The following is a 6,031-nucleotide window of genomic DNA, read 5'->3' on the forward strand; positions in this document are numbered from 1 at the left end:
TTTCCATCTCTTAGCAATTGTGAATGATGCCTAAATAAATACAGATTTACCAAGACTTTGAGTCCTTTGAGATTATCCTCAGGAATACTACAGCTGGTTTATATGGTCATTCTCATTTTAGCTTTGAGATCTTCACTCAGTCTTACTGGCTGCAGTGGTTTGTAATTCCACCCGCATTAAATAAGTCTGCCCTGCTTCCCATTATATTTACTGATTTTCGTATTCTGAAAACCCTCTATTCCTGAAATGACACCAACTTTTTATACTGTATGATCTTACTGTGTTTTCTAATTTTGCTGAGAGCCTTTATTTACATGTATGCTCCTCAAAGGAATTGGTCTATTTTGTTGTTGTTGTTGTTGTTGCTGCTGCTGCTGTTGTTGTTGTTGTTCTTCTTCTTCTTGTTCTTCTTCTTGTTCTTCTTCTTCTTGTTCTTCTTCTTGTTCTTCTTCTTCTTCTTCTTCTTCTTCTTCTTCTTCTTCTTCTTCTTCTTCTTCTTCTTCTTGTTCTTCTTCTTGTTGTTGTTGTTGTTGTTGTTCTTCTTCTTCTTCTTCTTCTTCTTCTTGTTCTTCTTCTTGTTCTTCTTCTTGTTCTTCTTGTTCTTCTTCTTGTTCTTCTGCTTGTTCTTCTTCTTGTTGTTGTTGTTGTTGTTGTTGTTGTTGTTCTTCTTCTTCTTCTTCTTCTTCTTCTTCTTCTTCTTCTTCTTCTTCTTCTTCTTCTTCTTCTTCTTCTTCTCCTTCTTCTGCATTTACCTGCCTTTCCTATCAGGGTAATGCTGGGTTTATAACAAGTTTGCTAGTTATTCCATTACATAGAAAACAAAGAAAAATACACTTAGAAATCAGGTTACTGGTAAATGTAAGAGAATCATGAAATAAATGAATATTAAATTCTAAAGTGTGAAAAGCCTTTCACTCCAAAAGGGGAAAAAACACACAGAAAAATTGTATTAACCAGAAAACAGTGCAGTATGTGAGGAGATGAGATATGCTCATGGTACAACTGTGACTCAAATTTTGAGAATAACCAACTTCTTTCTTAGATTCAAGGCCCTTTATGTTAGAAAGAGCTCATGCTTACCACTGTTAATGTGGCTAAGCATCCTTGGATGGATATGTCATAGGCTATAGGGGACAACCTATTACTAATATTCTGCAAAATATATATCATATTAATTTGCTTCATAAATACTTGAATTTGTACCATACCTTAGTGTATCTCTCCTTATCAGAGAAACTTCTCTTGGCAGGAGATAGTGATTAACACAGAGGGACCACAACCAATGTGTTGAAAATGTGAGACTTCAGAGTGTTTGGCCCTAAAAGGATGCCTGTACCCAAATCTCAGGGATCATCACAAAAGAAGTGCCTGGGTGTGAGTAGGTGGGTGATCTCTAACCTGCAAAAATGTGCTGTCCTTGTGAGGTCACTGCCTGGACCTTGTGCCCTGGCTGCCTTCCTGTCCCTCGATAGGAAGGGGCTTGTTGCCCCCTACCCAAGCCATGCTCCACTTTCTTCTTCCTATGGATTCTCCCATCAGCCATTTGGTCTTACTCTTAAGACCAATTGAAGTTGGCCCCTTATAGTTTCATAAGTTAAGCTAGTGAGGTGAAATGCTCCTGTCCCTACCTCCTACCCAAGCCCCATCCATGCAGAAGGCAATTGCTGCATTTCCAATTCGTTTTCAAGTAGGTTCTGTTTTGCCTCTTCCTCTGAGCCAGAAGTGGGGCTTATACTCTTAGACTTGACTGTCCAGCCTTTCCCCTGTTGAGTTTTTAGTCTGTGCCTAGTGGCACTTAGGCTGGGGATGATATTGCCCTATCTGGATTTTTATAAATGTCTTACACAAGTTCAAACCTCCAGTTGTGAAATCTACCATGTCTCTGACCTGATAAGCAAGTATACGGCTTCAGACAGGAGGGAGGTCTGTAATGTGAAACAACTTATTGTTGTCTTTTTTCCCTTCCTAGTGTAAATAACTTTTGATGTCCAAATCCCAGATTTGTACTTTTCTTTTCTAACTACTAAAACTATTCTTTTCCACCTGGATTTACTTTAACATTTGGAAAAGGAAAATGTTGCTCCACTAATGAAAGAAAGAAGGAAAGAAAGAAAGAAAGAAAGAAAGAAAGAGAGAAAGAAAGAAAGAGTCTAAAAGATTATAAGAGGCAGAAGTAATAGGTTACTTACAGAAAAGTGGTGTTTGAGGTATACATAAGAACACAAAATAACTGCAATTGTACACAACCAAAAATCTCATCATAGATGATGGAGAGGGTTGTCATGAAGTCCCATCTCTAGCTAGTAAGACATCGGTCACTATTGGTTGCTAGAAGAGGAACATTTACTTTTCTCCAGCAATGAGCCATTGAGAAATTACTCATGGTCCAGTAGACTGTTCTACAAGCATGCACATACAGGCAGCAATAAGTGGATTCAGTGAGTTTTAAAAGGAGTACATGGTTCAGGAGAGGATGGTGGGTGCAGGAAGGGAAGGGATTGGAAGAGGGGATATGGGGGGTAGATATAATATTCATATATAAAAAGTTCAAACTAATTTTTTAAATAAAATAATCATTTAAACAAGTAAGGAATAATAATCAATGGAAAATTAGAAAAATCAGGTTAAGTCTTTTTACTCTTTGGTTTCTGGTTAATAACATCATTTTTACCCAATAATTCCTATTATGTCAGAAAATATGCTTGTCAATATTGTAAATACAACATGTACAATCCGTAAACTCAACAAAGCCTTTGCAAAAACAAATGTTATATGAATGATATCATATGTGAATATTATTGATGTCTTAATGATGTAGTTAAACTTCATCTCTGCTTAAAACAACCTTTCCTTTTTACAGGAGAATATTTGCCAATTACAAAACAAATCCTTCTAAACTGTATAGCACCACGATGAGTGTGCACAAGAAAAATTTGAAGTTCATTCATTGCTTGTTTAACTCATAACCTGCAAGTACCTCTTCTATAAAGTACTCAAGGAGCATGTAAATTTTAGTGCCCACTACACTTTGAAGGCATCTGCCAGTATTTAATTAAAATACCTTCATACGAACTCTGTAGGTTCTGTCATGGACTAAGAACACACAAACAGTTCTTTGATTCTGAGTTTTGCCTTTGGGATTATACCAAAAGGAAAACAGTGCCACCTAACGTTAGCTATCACGGTAATAGCTTGGAAAGTTTATGTCATTCAGGGAAAAAAATAGACCTTCCAGAGGCTTTTCTTAACATTATTTTTATGACCAATGAAACCATCGTTTGAGTTTGTATGAAAAAGAATTTTGTATTTGAAGTTATATTTCAGCAACAGTTAGAATGGCTTAGTGACACTGTCTTCAAGCCATTTGTTTAATGTTTGATAGAGTTTAACTATTATGTTAAATCCAAAGGTAACTCCCATCCTTGTTCCTGAGCATATGTGTCACTTAAATATTTAGTACTGTGTAGTCTCCTATACAATATAACCTGGGATGCAAAGTATTTAAATGCTAAGTGTAATTAAAAATAATAAAAGGATACAAAAGGAAATAGGTTCTACTAGTTGATTGGTTGTTTTATTGAGACGAGATTTTATGTATCCTAATCTGGCCTCTTTTAGTCACTGAGTTTCAAAGGATAACCATGATGAACTGCTAACCTGAGTGCTAGAATTGAAGACCATGACTAATAACAGGGAGAAGGAAGAGTCTGAAAACACAGCCAACTCCCCTGCTTCAGCTCTTTCTTTAAATGGTATAAAGAAGATGCATCAAGACCACAGAAGATTGGAAGACCTTCAACACAGAAAGGCCTCAGTGGAAAATAATTACCATTCATTTCAAGAATATGTGTTTTTCTTTAAAAATTGTATATGTTCCTGGTGGGTTTTGACTTCATGTATGTTTGTGCATGGCATGCCTGTCTGGTGCCCATGGAGTCATTCAGGGAAAACATCCATACATACTTAATAAATATTAAGAAAGCATTTAGTCTGTAAAGATATATACATATATACATATATGTATATGTGCATATACATATATGTACATATATGCATATATGTATATGTGTGTATATATTTGTGTGTATGTGTATATATATATATATATATATATATATATATATATATATATATATATTCCTGGAATATATCTCTGATATATTCCCTGAAATTTTAATTGTGTGTGTGCACAATGAATGGGGTTCACAGCACACAGACAAAAAATATTTACCACAGCGAACATATTGAGGTGAGAGGAGAGCAGTCTGAAAGTCAATTCTCTCATCTCAGCTTATGTGCCTGCCTGGCAAGCAACTTGACCCACTCAACCACACTACCAAATATTATTTCTAGACATATATTTTAGTGAGCTTTATGTGAGAAGTAAATTCTCCTAATCCCAGAAATTTGCTGGGGCTCTAAATTTTTCCATTTATAATATTTTCTTCACAAAGTTATTAAAGAATAGGCAAAAGACTCAATATTTTATGTTTCAGTGAGCACAGACATTTTAATTGTTCTAAAATGAGATTTTCTTTTAAGAGATTCTCTACAGTACAAAGCTCTTTTTTTTTTTAATGGTTCCCATCCATGACCCATTTAAGAGACATAAAATCATGAAAGATCTCATAAGCAGCTGACTATGGTCATAGCAATCTTGGGGAAAGAATAGAGAAAGACCGAAATACTGAGCAAGTGCAAGAAAGCAAGCAAGCTGCTCAAACAGATCAGGCAAGGAATCCCAGAATGAATGCTGGTTTTTGGCATTATCTAGGTAACCACTATTTTATTTGTTTTTGTTTTTGTTTTGTTTTGTTCCTTTAACCCCATAAGTGAATTTAATAATCCTGCAGCCAAACCAGCCCAAATCCTATGGACCTTGCTGACTTGCATGGAGATGATGCCCTGTGTTCTCCCACACTGATGGCAAACAGTTCTGGCAAGAAAACCCCACTGCATTTTGATGGCGCCGTTTTCAGGATAGGCTTGGGTTAGGCCAGGCAAATCCCAGTGATGTTCTGCTGACTGAGACATAAGGAGATGGAAGACTGAGCCTCATTACTGTATCAAGTTCTTGCACTTGCAAAAGGGACACGGGCAGAAGAGCTGCCATGCAGCTAGACAGATTATTGAAAAGATGCTGAAATACAGGACTCTGGTGCATATGGAATTATTGGTACCGCACATCTCAACTTCCCGCTTCTTCATGTATGCCAAACCATTAAAAATTGTCTTTCAAATGTCCTTTAGGCATCAGAACGCCAGCTCCAAATATTTAGGTTCCTCAACTTTTGCAATCTCGTCCTAATTCTTCACCCTCAATCCATGCTTCTTGTGTAGAATTACAAGTAGGTCAGGTATCCGCCCATCTCCCTCGCTCTCAAAACACACTTCCATCTTGTCATAATCTTCCATGGTAAAGGCAAAATTCCACTTACTTGTGTCCTTCTTGGTATACAGAATATGGCTAGCAGAGTCTGTCATTTGAATTTGGAGTGCTGATCGCTGACATTGCCCAGGCTGGTCAGTGATCTCACACGTGCACATCATTAGAAGGTCATTCCATATCTCCTCATGGAGAGATTTGCAAGAGCTCATGAACAGATGGACAAAGATCGTGAGAACTGAGATGGGGCCAAGCAGTAATGTAAAGAGCAATGCCAATGGGCAGGGCCAAGCCAGGATAGTTGGCCAGACAAACCGGATATGGCATCGGAGCCTAGTTCACCATCTGGTGTCTCTAATATTTTATATTTTAATTTAATGACTATCATAAATAGTTATTAGTTTAATTATAATACAGACCTTTGTTTATTAATTTAATATTATCATAACATGTCTTCCAATCTATTATTTAAAAAAAAACTCATGCTTTAGATTTTCTACATTTTCTTATGATTGAATATGACTTGAAAACTTTTGACAGGGTTTGGTTTTATGGTTTCATTTTAAAGGTAATTTAATCTTCTTTCATTTTTCTACCGTAATGAAATAAATTTAAATTAGCATATGAGAAACCTGAATGCCTGCT

At 36.4% G+C, this 6,031-nt stretch overlaps 2 pseudogenes; one reads left to right on the forward strand and one right to left on the reverse strand.

Annotated features, from left to right (window-relative positions):
* Positions 1,381–2,073, forward strand: Marcksl1-ps1 (MARCKS-like 1, pseudogene 1; annotated as a pseudogene).
* Positions 5,062–5,708, reverse strand: Gm19116 (predicted gene, 19116; annotated as a pseudogene).

The sequence above is a fragment of the Mus musculus genome, chromosome 10, assembly GCF_000001635.26.
Source record: "Mus musculus strain C57BL/6J chromosome 10, GRCm38.p6 C57BL/6J".
Classification (NCBI taxonomy): domain Eukaryota; kingdom Metazoa; phylum Chordata; class Mammalia; order Rodentia; family Muridae; genus Mus; species Mus musculus.